We start from the raw sequence: 10,807 nt of genomic DNA on the forward strand, positions 1-10,807 counted from the left end.
TTAAGGCAAGTTGAAAGCCAGATATAGGGCGTCTCAATCCGGAAAGGCAGCAATAGGGATAGCCTATTTTAGGGCAAAGGATACTTAGCAACTCCTCTACTTGAGAGTCCAATTAAAAGAACCCTCCTGGCTTAGCTTAGATATGAGAAAGACCTGCATCTGGCTTCGGACAACACTAACCCGGAAGTTTTATTATCTGAGCTAGCCAATATTTATAGGGCAGGCAAGTAAGCTAGCTAACCTCGGGGGTAATACTTGCTTCTTGCTCCGATCAGTCCACAGTTCTTGGTGGAAATAAAGATCTATAGAAGGAAGGCAGGACGACAAGCAAGAAGAAAGAACCAGAAGACTAGACCCCAACTCAACCATGCCTCTCTTCCACTTAGAAAAAAGACGACGGAAAGACGAAAACGGAAACTTAACGGGAAAAGACTACCCGGGAGACATGCACCAGAGTGGGGTATCACGCCGCGAGAGCACGTGAGAAAACGAAAGATTGATCGAGAAATAAGTAGGGGCGACCAAGACAGAGGTCTGTGGGAAGGATACCCTTTCCTATGCAAGAGGGTTTGACGGAATTGAATCTGCAACTGTCTCGCAAACTCTTCCTTCTTAGGGGTAGACCCTATGGCAACTCCCAATGTCAGGTCCAACTTCGACTGTAGAGGATTACCCATGGATTGAAACTTTCTTTTTAGTTTACTTGATTAGTTGCTTAGCTGGCTTGCTTCTCCTAGCACCAGGCTAACTACTAAAAGGCATGGGCAAAGGGGAATGACTGACTATAGCGCCTGCACTTTCCTTATAATATCCTTCAACTAATTTACCCTTACTTCTATCCCCATCTTTTAGGACTTCTTTCAATTCCAATATCCTCACTCTCATTCCCAAGCTGGATACAGCCAGGGGATAGCTGACTCGATAGCTCGTTCTCCTACTCCTATTTCTCATCTTGAACTTCTCGAATTTCTTCCTTCGGCTCCTCCAGCGCATGGTAACTTACGCTCTACAATAGCACGCTCTAGCTCTATCCCAGGTCAGATCTTTTCAGTCTTGAGGGAGAACGCTTATAAATCAGCATGCTATTTGAAGGTCAGTCCCGAGTTCCAAGAAAGTGGAGACTGGTTGGCTAGAAGGAAGGGAAAGTGCTAGATATTTTCATTCCATGGTTGAAGTCCCTGTGGATAGGTAAGTCCGTTTCTATTATATTAATAAGCTAATTCCCTCATGCTAGGAGTAAACCTACCCTAAAAGAGCGCTGTATGAGAACGGGATCGAATAGACCTGGGTTTAGATCTAGAATAAATAAGGACTGAGTCTACCTACGCTAGAATCTCTTTTGCTATCGGTTCTTACTCCAAGGGGATATATGATCTATAAAGAAAGCGTGCTATCGCAAGGTTCTTAGTCCCTGCTTCTTTTCCCAGCCTAAAAGGACTCATTCTACCAGAAACCATGTTCACAAGGAGATAGTAATCTCAGGCCTAAAGGAAGCAAGGTGAGGGTAGAAGAAGGCAACCTGCCACCAAGTAAGCCCCTCTTTCTCCTTGTCGGTCTAATTAGGCTTAAGTATTCTATCAGGCTTGACTAGACCTCCAAGAGTCGGCTACTTAGCTTAGACGGACACAATTTTTGACCTTTGTATTGTGGAGATATATGTACATATCTTTATTGAATCTTTGTTGCCCGATTCTTCGAAGGCGGGTCAACCTCAGGAATCCCAGGGGGCCAATCCCTACTTTCACCGCTTTTATGGGTGATTCTCTCTTCCTCAAACCTGTCATAAATCTAGGAGTTCTTCTTCAAATATAGTTAGCTATAACTTGTTGGGTCAGGAGATCCTGGTGATTCGGAAGGATAAAAAGAAGGCTCGAAAGCAGGCAAAGAATTCAAAATTCTCTTAGTTTAAATAATAATCTATTCTTAGTTATGAAAACTCCTTCTTATGCGGTATTATTCCTTCTCAAGCTTTAACCTTGCAATCTAAGATCTACGATTCGATTTTATTGATTGCACTAGATTTGGTTTAAAGAGACTATAAAGAAGAATGCTACCCTCACCTGCTAACCGCACTATAGACATGCGGCTACAGTCAACTCTACCGGAAGAGGCATATCCAACTAGTTGTTATCCCAATAGTCATAATCCACTACCACCGGTGCGATTCTTCTTGGTGGCTGTTTGAATGGCTTGAACCCTTGCAACATTGGAACTCATGATAGTCCCATGCAAAGAAATCTATGTACTGCTGAAGCAACTGGAGAATATGTTCCCGCATACCTGGCTCGAGCTTGCGAACAACCTTGCTCTAGCACTTGGCAACTATATGGTTTCCTATGTGCTCTTGTGTTTCTAAGTTCACTTCAACTCATTGTTGTAAATCATGAATGAGACTTTAGCTTTTCAAGGATTATAAAGCTACGTTTAAGATAGAAAGGGATATGACAACAGGACCTGAAAGACCGGTTCTTTCTGAGCTTTATTTTTCATAGAGCTGAGTCCCACTTATTCCCGTACCTTTCTTCCTCTTCCTTCAGTGAAAGAGAGCCACCTAGCCCTATCAGAAGAGGTTTTTTAATAGATGTTAGTCCCACCTCGACCAGATTGATAGGTTTAGCTCTTCCGTCCCCTCAGCTTACTCTGCCCGGGCACAAGTAGCGCACTAGCCATAAGAGCAAATAGTAGAAAATAAAGAATGAAAGAGTTGGCTTAGGAGGTGCCGAATAAGGCCACTCTAAGATTTATCAAACTCCCTATTTATAGCATATACTGCAGTGGTAAAGATGAGCTGGGTCAGTAATCGGCGATACGTGGCATGTGAGTAGCCCTTCACCCAGAGGATTGTCCTTTCCGACGGTGCTGTGTGCCCAGAGCTATTGAAATGACCTATGTTACGTCCTAACTGGATGTCTCATAGTGAGATATGATCTAACTCCCCCTGTGGAACTTCACTAGCTACAATGTTAACAGCTGCCCTCTACCTTTCGAAATGAAATCTTTTGATAACAGGAAAAGTGTACCGCCCTCGAAAATTTTCATAAAGAAAGAAAAAAGACGTAACGATCTTGCTTACTATATAAATAGTAGTAGGTTAGTTAATGTTAGGTAGTAGCCTAAGCGCTAAGAAGCTCCAATCATGCTACAGAGACTATATGCTTAACACATGCAATTCGAATGAGCGAGGAAACAAAGTTCACCAATTACTACGTTCTTTCAGAACCTTAGATTCCCTCCAAGCAAAGGTGTGGAATCCTTTCTTGTCACCTTCGCGAAAACAAGGGCTGAACACGTAATGTACCAACGAGGGAAAGAAAGCTTCATCAAATTCAAAGTATGTACTTGGGAAGATTGAGTCTTTCGACTCATTAATAAATATATCAAAGGGCAGGAATTCGCTTCAAAGAAAGAGGGGGAAAGCATATATGTTTTATGAAATGATCAGCGTTCTCATTTATGCTATGCCCTGCATCGTGTTCCTGTGTGTTTATTGAGCTTTCTTCACTTCAGCGCCATGCGCTTTGCTTCGCTTTATAGAAGAGGGAGACCCTTTGAGAGTGAAAGGGCAAGCAATAGAAAGGATAGTCCCTCGCTCGAACTACAACTACTAGAAAATGGTGAGATCATTAGTGATAGAAGGACCAACGACGATCCTATCCTAAAGGAGAAGGAGGAGTAGGAGGAGTCAGTTTTCTTTGAAGATCGAGGAAGAAATCGGACTATTATGCCATTTGGAAGAAGTATTCTACAGAAGAAAAGCCTGTTACGAGTAAGTGGAGAAGAAAGATCTCTAGAGATTATTATCTCATTCCATTCCAGTGGCTCAACCAGTAACCAATGGCGAAAACTAAAAAATCCATGGTTTCCCGGTAGAACCCCATTTCACCCAAGTTGTTTCGGAACCGGAAAAAAGAAGCGGTTTTTCGCACAGCTTGCTCATAGTGCAGGTCCCAATTGTATATTGTATTTGGCCGAAGAAGCATCAGACAGGTTGGAGTTCTTATCTTCTTGGGACTCCATGTACCAAGATCTTCTTCTATTATATGGTCAATACCGATCCACTTTAGTAGATCCTATAGATGTAGAAAAAGCTTCACATTTTGATGAATTGGAAACATCTCTTTTCCATTTCTATTTACCCAGTTCATATCTTTCTTTCGTTTGTTCCCGGGAGGAATTCGATCTCTTCAATCTCGGAATATATACCACCTAAATAACTGTGGCCAGAGAGTCAAATAGGTCGGGAAGAAAGAGTCTGAGGTCGGGTTGGACGACATACATCTTGGTTGGTCCCACCATCACTAGAGATGGGACATAGTTATAATCTTTCTTCTAAAAGATTTATATTATAAATAGAATATAAATAAGAATTTTAAAATAGCTGCAATGCAAGACCAGGTGAAAAAACCCGAAAGCCCTTATTTTTTATTGTTGTTCCTCCCAGATACATGGCTTACATACCCGGCTCAACATTCTTGGAAAACAATCGAATCGAGGGTCCGGAGGAGAATTGGCCATTCAATCTTGTGAACTAATCGAGACCGAAATTGGAAAAAGAGATACGAACGGAGAGGAATAACCAATCGATGAAAGAACATGAAACCATTCTGTTTCAATAGAGGTACGAGAAAGGGTTGGGGGCAATGAAGTAGGTGAAGTGGTTGGATTTTGCGAGCTGTTCCAACCACTGCTGGATGTGATTCCAAGAGCCGAACAAGAATGAATACCACACAGAAGAGTCAAGACCAGGCTCCCTAATGGAATGTTTAACCGATCCATTCCGGATAGACCGAATTGGTACGGAAGTTCTAACATGGGAAAACCACGGAAAACACGACTTATTTGAATAACCCGGTGACCCACCAATTGTAGAAGTAGGATTTTTGGAAAGCAATAAGCACTTAAATAATATAATTCAAGTGTACCATCTTCTTGATCATTTCGAGGAAAAGGTGCGGAAAGAAAAGGAAACAACGGAGGGATCCGAATCGGACCTAAATGGGAATGACACGAAAAGTCTTTTTCGAAACCTAGCATTAAGGGCGTTACGACGATATACGAGAGGAATAGAGAAAAACTCGTGATTGGTGTATAGGATAAGATCTGTTTATGATATAGTTCAAGAAAGAGTCGTCTCATTTCCTTACTTCTTTCTAATTCATTCACTTCAAGACTGGTTCTGAACGCTGCGTAACATCATCTTCAACCAACCTCCACCGTACTTACCTTTCTTTCGGTGCGACCACTAAAGAATTGCTTATACACTAAAAAGCTGCTTATATACGCTTACTAAAAGACTGACTTTCATTCATTATATTATCATTAGGCCAGCGTGAAACTAATAAAGAGAGATGTGCCTAAGGCAGCATGTAAGCAAACTGTGCACGCTAAGAGAAGAGGAGAGATGCTCGCAATTACTACCTTAAGAAAGTCGCCCCCTATCTTCGAAAGGGGCCCGTCACTTCGTTCGTACCTTCTTGGCTTAGGCTTTCAACTAAATAACATGGCCGCCCGCCGCTAACAGAAGCTAAGCGCTTGAAAAGCGCGCTAAGAAACGTTGCTTCTGTCGGCCTTTCTGTGCAACAGTCCACCAGTAGCCGAAGAGAGGGTTACCGTACATACAAGAGTATCCAGTTCTTACGGAAGCTCTTTCTTACCAGTCAAGTAGTACAACAGCTCTATCTTACAGCCCGGCGCGGCGGGTCACCTTTTGAATTCAGTAGATGGAAGAGACTATTAAATAGATAAGGATTAGGTGAGTGTATGAGTCCTCACTGACCTGAGCGATTTCGATCACCTAGTAGGCCTTTTATTTGGTAGGTAAGATCGCCAAAGCGTATCATCAGATTTTGCTACAAAGGAAGGAACTCGAAGTGAAAGGGCACCATCTTGTGCAAGACAACGATAGTTGGCCCTCTATCATCTTCTATCTGGTAGACTTGGAAAAGGGGCCCCGACTTCTTTCCAGAATTAGAGTTCGACCGCAGCTCCCCCCATTTTTTTTTCGGGGGGGATCAAGTTCCTTGCCAACAACTATCGACTCCGATCTCTTTTCATTTGTTTTGGGTATTACCAAACCTAGGCTTTGTCAATCACACTAAAGCAGAGCACCCAATTATGGAAGAGCCTCCTTAAAGGGGGGTTAGGTTAGTCAATCCGGCCCGAGACACGTTCGTTGACAACGTAGGAATTCCTACTTTTCAATAGAGCGGAGGCGAGTTGATCAAAGAGAAAGAGGCCCTACTCACTAAAAACGAATACACCCCAAGATCGAACTGCACTCATGCCTCTACCGCATCAAGTTGACCGCCCTACCTACGTAGTGATTCTATCAATCATGTACGTAGGGGTAGGGAGGACCCTTCATTCTGATTGGTATATCATGAAAAAAAAAGCCATTTGCACCAGGCGCACTGGGCTTTCCCTTGCCCAGATGTTTGCCTTTCTAAGTCAAGTAATGGCGACCCGCCGAAGACTGGAGCTTCGTAACATGTTGACGAAGACCTCCGAACTGAGGGTTCGGTCAGTAGAAGGGACTAATTTTTCTTTCCGGAAGAAGAATAGCCCCGAAAACTAGCCGACTGATCCCCTTGAACATATAACTGGGAGGGAACGTGTCACATTAGAGGTGAACGATCAGAGGTGTCCTCTAATCACCACGATGAGACTGGTCCCTCTTTTAGTAGACTCAGCTATGAATACCCCAAGCTTGTAAAAAATGAATGTCGGGCTCTTTCTTTCACTTCTCCCCAAGAAGTTTCTTAATGCTGATACTTTTTGTTTCGTCGAGCCCCAAGCTTGTGGTCCTCCTTTGAGTTTGAGTGTGGATTCAATTGGCTGAATCTGTCAAGGAAAACGTACGTAGCAGCAAGGATGGTGCATCGCCTATTTCTCGTTCTCGCTCGGGAGCCAAAACACGCCTGCTACCTACTGTACTGGGCCTTCGAACAGGCATTCTACCATTGTAGAATCGGAACCAAGCTCGAACAGTTGAGCGGCTGGAAAGAAAGACGCCCTCACCTTCTCGTAAATGGTGTCAGTGAGAGCAATTTTAGTATCCCTCGTTGACTTTTTTTTTTTAGATAGAATCTTCAATGAGTGGAAACAAGTACCCAACCTAATAAATAAAGGGGCGCGTTAGCTATGCCGTTTTCTTGCAGGAGTGCTAACGCGCGCCCTTACGTTTTCTTCGCTTGCTCTGTAGTACGAGCCTCATACAGAGCCGCGCTCCTTTAATATGATGAGAAGAAGGGGGGCCACCCTCTTTTCCTCACCAATCCTTATTTCCTACTACATCTTTTTTGGGGTGTATAGCTCAGTTGGTAGAGCATTGGGCTTTTCACCTAATGGTCGCAGGTTCAAGTCCTGCTATACCCAAACCTGCCTTACACTCTACTATGAGTAAGGACTAATTCGTGGCTTCAAAGATGACTCTTTGGCCTTTAGACTCGCTTCCGCGACTTCGCCCTTTAAGTGACAAGGGGGTGAGGTAAGGAGTAGTAGTTGAGTGGCTCGGTCATCGATAAACCTCTCCTTGAATATTCTATACTATAGGGCGGACCAACAATCCAGCAAAAGGGCTGAAAAGCTCCTTTAGAAAACCTTTCCCTTTTCATAATAATGAGGTAAGCATCAAAGTCCAGAAAACCCAACCTATACAAAGAGCTCTTTGTTCAGCCCCCCTACTCCTAACAAGTGAAAGTTGCTGGCATCCACCATACCATACCTTGCTTCGGGGCCGATCTCTTGTATCGGAGCCAATTTTTGAATTTCTTTATTTGACCATCACAAATAGATTTGCTGCATGGATTGTTCCACTGTCACAACCTGATCTCGACATAATCCCTTGAGCGCTTTCTTTCGGCTTGGAGCGAATCACCTTCGTTAGCTTAGTTCGAAATCCCCTTCTATTGGTCTGAGGGTGCGCCACATGGGAGGCACCACCGTTCGGTCGGTCCACAAATCATTTTTTTATGTAAATGTATCGGAGCCAGCGAAGGACATGAACATCCCAAAAAACTGCCTTTTTTGAAAGCGTAGAAACGCAATCAATGAAACTCACTATACTTCTTAAGTAAGACCAAGACCTTACATACGGAATATATAATATGGCAAACATGGAAAGCACAATCAGTATCAGTATGAGTGGGGGGCCGAAAATACGAAGAAGAGTACGATGTTCTTTCTTCATCTCATTAGGGACCACCACATGACAGCAGTGAAAACGGAAAGGAATTCCATGGGGAAATCATACTAAATTGCTACTCTTTGGCAAATTGTGATCGAATACAACCTAGGAATAAAAACCTACATAACCTATCTCCCAGACCAAGGAATAAAGTATCAGAGCTATGTAGTTCTCGACCCCTTTTGTTAAACCAGTTCCTGTACGTATGAATGAATGTTAGTAAAGTAATCTGGTGGGCTTAAATTAGAATAGGTTATTTGCTTATGTTAAATAGTTAGCCTCACACATTAAAAGAAATTTTCATAAGAGCTCTAACCAATCCCCTCCATATCCATCTTCATATTAGCTGATATGCACACTAGAAATGCTAAAATCAAACTCCCGGCTAGAAGTTTTAGACCATACTTTTGTTTCTCAACTTCCTCTTTAGACGAATCATCAATGCTTGTTGTGATAGTCTCTGCACTGTCATAGAAGTGCTCTACTGGCGGAACATCGGGAAAAAGACCTCTCCTGAAGATGTCGACTAAATCACACCAAAAATGATCTCGGGGATAGTCACTGAACCAGAAGTTCTATTTTAGAGCAATGGGTATAGCCAATGAATACATTAGAAAATTCAGTTTATCATGAGTCATATTTGGATTACCAAAAAACAACCTAGGAGAAGATGGATATGACGAAGAAAGTGGTAAGTTGATTGAATATTTTATTTTATCACCTGGTATGAAGGAAGCTAAGTATAGGCCTTGTCTGTAGGCGGAATAGAGCACGCCGTTAGGCAATACGGCAAGCAGAAAGTACTGAAGACTCATTATTGGACAGAAGGGTCCTTGGAATGAAGGCGAGCAAGCCGGTACAAATACCTCCGGTTTCAGAGCTGGCACCGGAGAAAGCAGCAAGAGGAAGGCCAGTGAATAAATCAAGTACTGTTCTTGAAGTCTCAGAGCTGAGCAGTAGCATCGGAGCTAGCTTGGCAAGAGATGAGCTTCATCATTATCTGAGTCGAGCGAGAGCGTCTTTCTTCTTCTCGAGTGAAGTATCTTACTATTGTTCTACGCGCTAGCCCATCTATGTCTTTGCTTCGTGCTAAAGCCCTAAAGTTTGCGCTGAACTTTGGTTTTCTTTAGCGAGGAACCGTTTCACCCGGAATCGATCTAGAGATGCCGGTGCCATTCAACTAGCTGCCGTTATTCCTTACTTAAACAGAAGCAGATGGGATACAACAATAAGATAGACCACTGAAAGTAAGTGCCACCACCGCTACTCAAAAGAGTACAGCTAGCGCCTCGAACTAATCACATGCTGCTCCCTGTCTTCCTTCCGTCTGTATTTTACTACGTCTGATTCATTTCCTGCAAACCTTCCGCCAGCAGTTGATTCAATACCAAACGATATGCGGATCGGATAATAAACTATTGGTAGGTTACTTATTCCCACAACTGATGCAGCCGAGTCGTTACAACAGCTAAAAGCTTCTTTCGTTACCAACCCAAGGAGCTTTTAGACACTGTACCTTTAGGTGCGTGCAGGAGCAAGGGCCTCTGCTCTTTAGATTAGCAGAGCCGGGTATAAAGTTCGTGGCAGACTTACCTCTCCATCATTGAACTCTAAGATTTGGACGAGGTTGAGAGTCTTTCTCTCTGCGCCATTACAGCGTTCACCTCTGATCTTTGAGTTCTGGTTGGCGGGAGGCATCCCGTTAAACCCTTACTTAAAAGGTCAGTTATGGCAAACCCAATGGGATGGAATTCCTTGCGAATTCTAGTTTTAAACTTCTTCCGTGACAACCCAGAAATGTCATGGTTCCTCATATATGCATTCCATCAAGTTAGTGCAAAATTTTACGATTTTTATTTTCTTTGTCCGATCCAGTCCGTTCAGTCTTCTTTCCGACGGATCGGCCCTATTAGAGAAGGGTTTCCGATTCTGTATGACAACAGAACGAGCATTCGCTGGACGGCCACACATTGAATGAAATGTTGGCATGGGGTTTCGGCAATTTCAATTCCATTTGTTGTCTTTTTCAATTGAAATTTCTCGTGTATACGACGGTTGAAGGACACGTTGGAGCATCCAAACAAACCAGCAGAGGCGCAGCTGTGGCAGAGACAACAGCAAAAAAAAAAAAGCACTAGTCTACGTTGATCACCTATCAGCAGGGGAAGCAGCATAGGTGGCAGAAACTAACTAGGGTTTAGGTACCAATTCGTTTACCTCTCCTTAGGTGTCGAGATCCTTTGGAATCTTGTCCCTACCTCTCCTGGTCCGGGCATTGACTCATTGAGAGCAGACGCTACGATCTATCTTCGATTATGCTCGTTTTACTTTGAGGGATAGATCGCTCCTTTAAGGAGACGGGATTCCACTATTCTATATGAATATGATCCCACCACTTTCAGCTGAGATGCAAGATCAGTTTCAAGAGGTCCAGCTAATCCCACATGATTTCGGGATGCCTATTTGATTCAATTCCAAACATGGTTTTAACTGCCCTTCCTGATCATTAGAGTAAGATTTTTTTACTTCTTATCGCCTCGTGTACATAGCTAGTACACCCTCAAAGTGCGCCTTTCTAGTATGGTCGAGTCTAGCCAACTGGCCTTTTCGGGCCCCTCCGAT

General features: G+C 43.3%; 1 non-coding gene across 1 annotated transcript; it reads left to right on the forward strand.

Annotated features, from left to right (window-relative positions):
• Positions 1–7,301: 7,301 nt before the first annotated feature.
• On the forward strand, positions 7,302–7,374 carry TRNAK-UUU (transfer RNA lysine (anticodon UUU)). The gene has a single exon. It is a non-coding gene; the product is annotated as a tRNA-Lys (tRNA).
• The last annotated feature ends 3,433 nt before the right edge of the window (positions 7,375–10,807 follow it).

The sequence above is a fragment of the Primulina huaijiensis genome, chromosome 11 (genome assembly GCF_012295235.1).
Source record: "Primulina huaijiensis isolate GDHJ02 chromosome 11, ASM1229523v2, whole genome shotgun sequence".
Classification (NCBI taxonomy): Eukaryota; Viridiplantae; Streptophyta; class Magnoliopsida; order Lamiales; family Gesneriaceae; genus Primulina; species Primulina huaijiensis.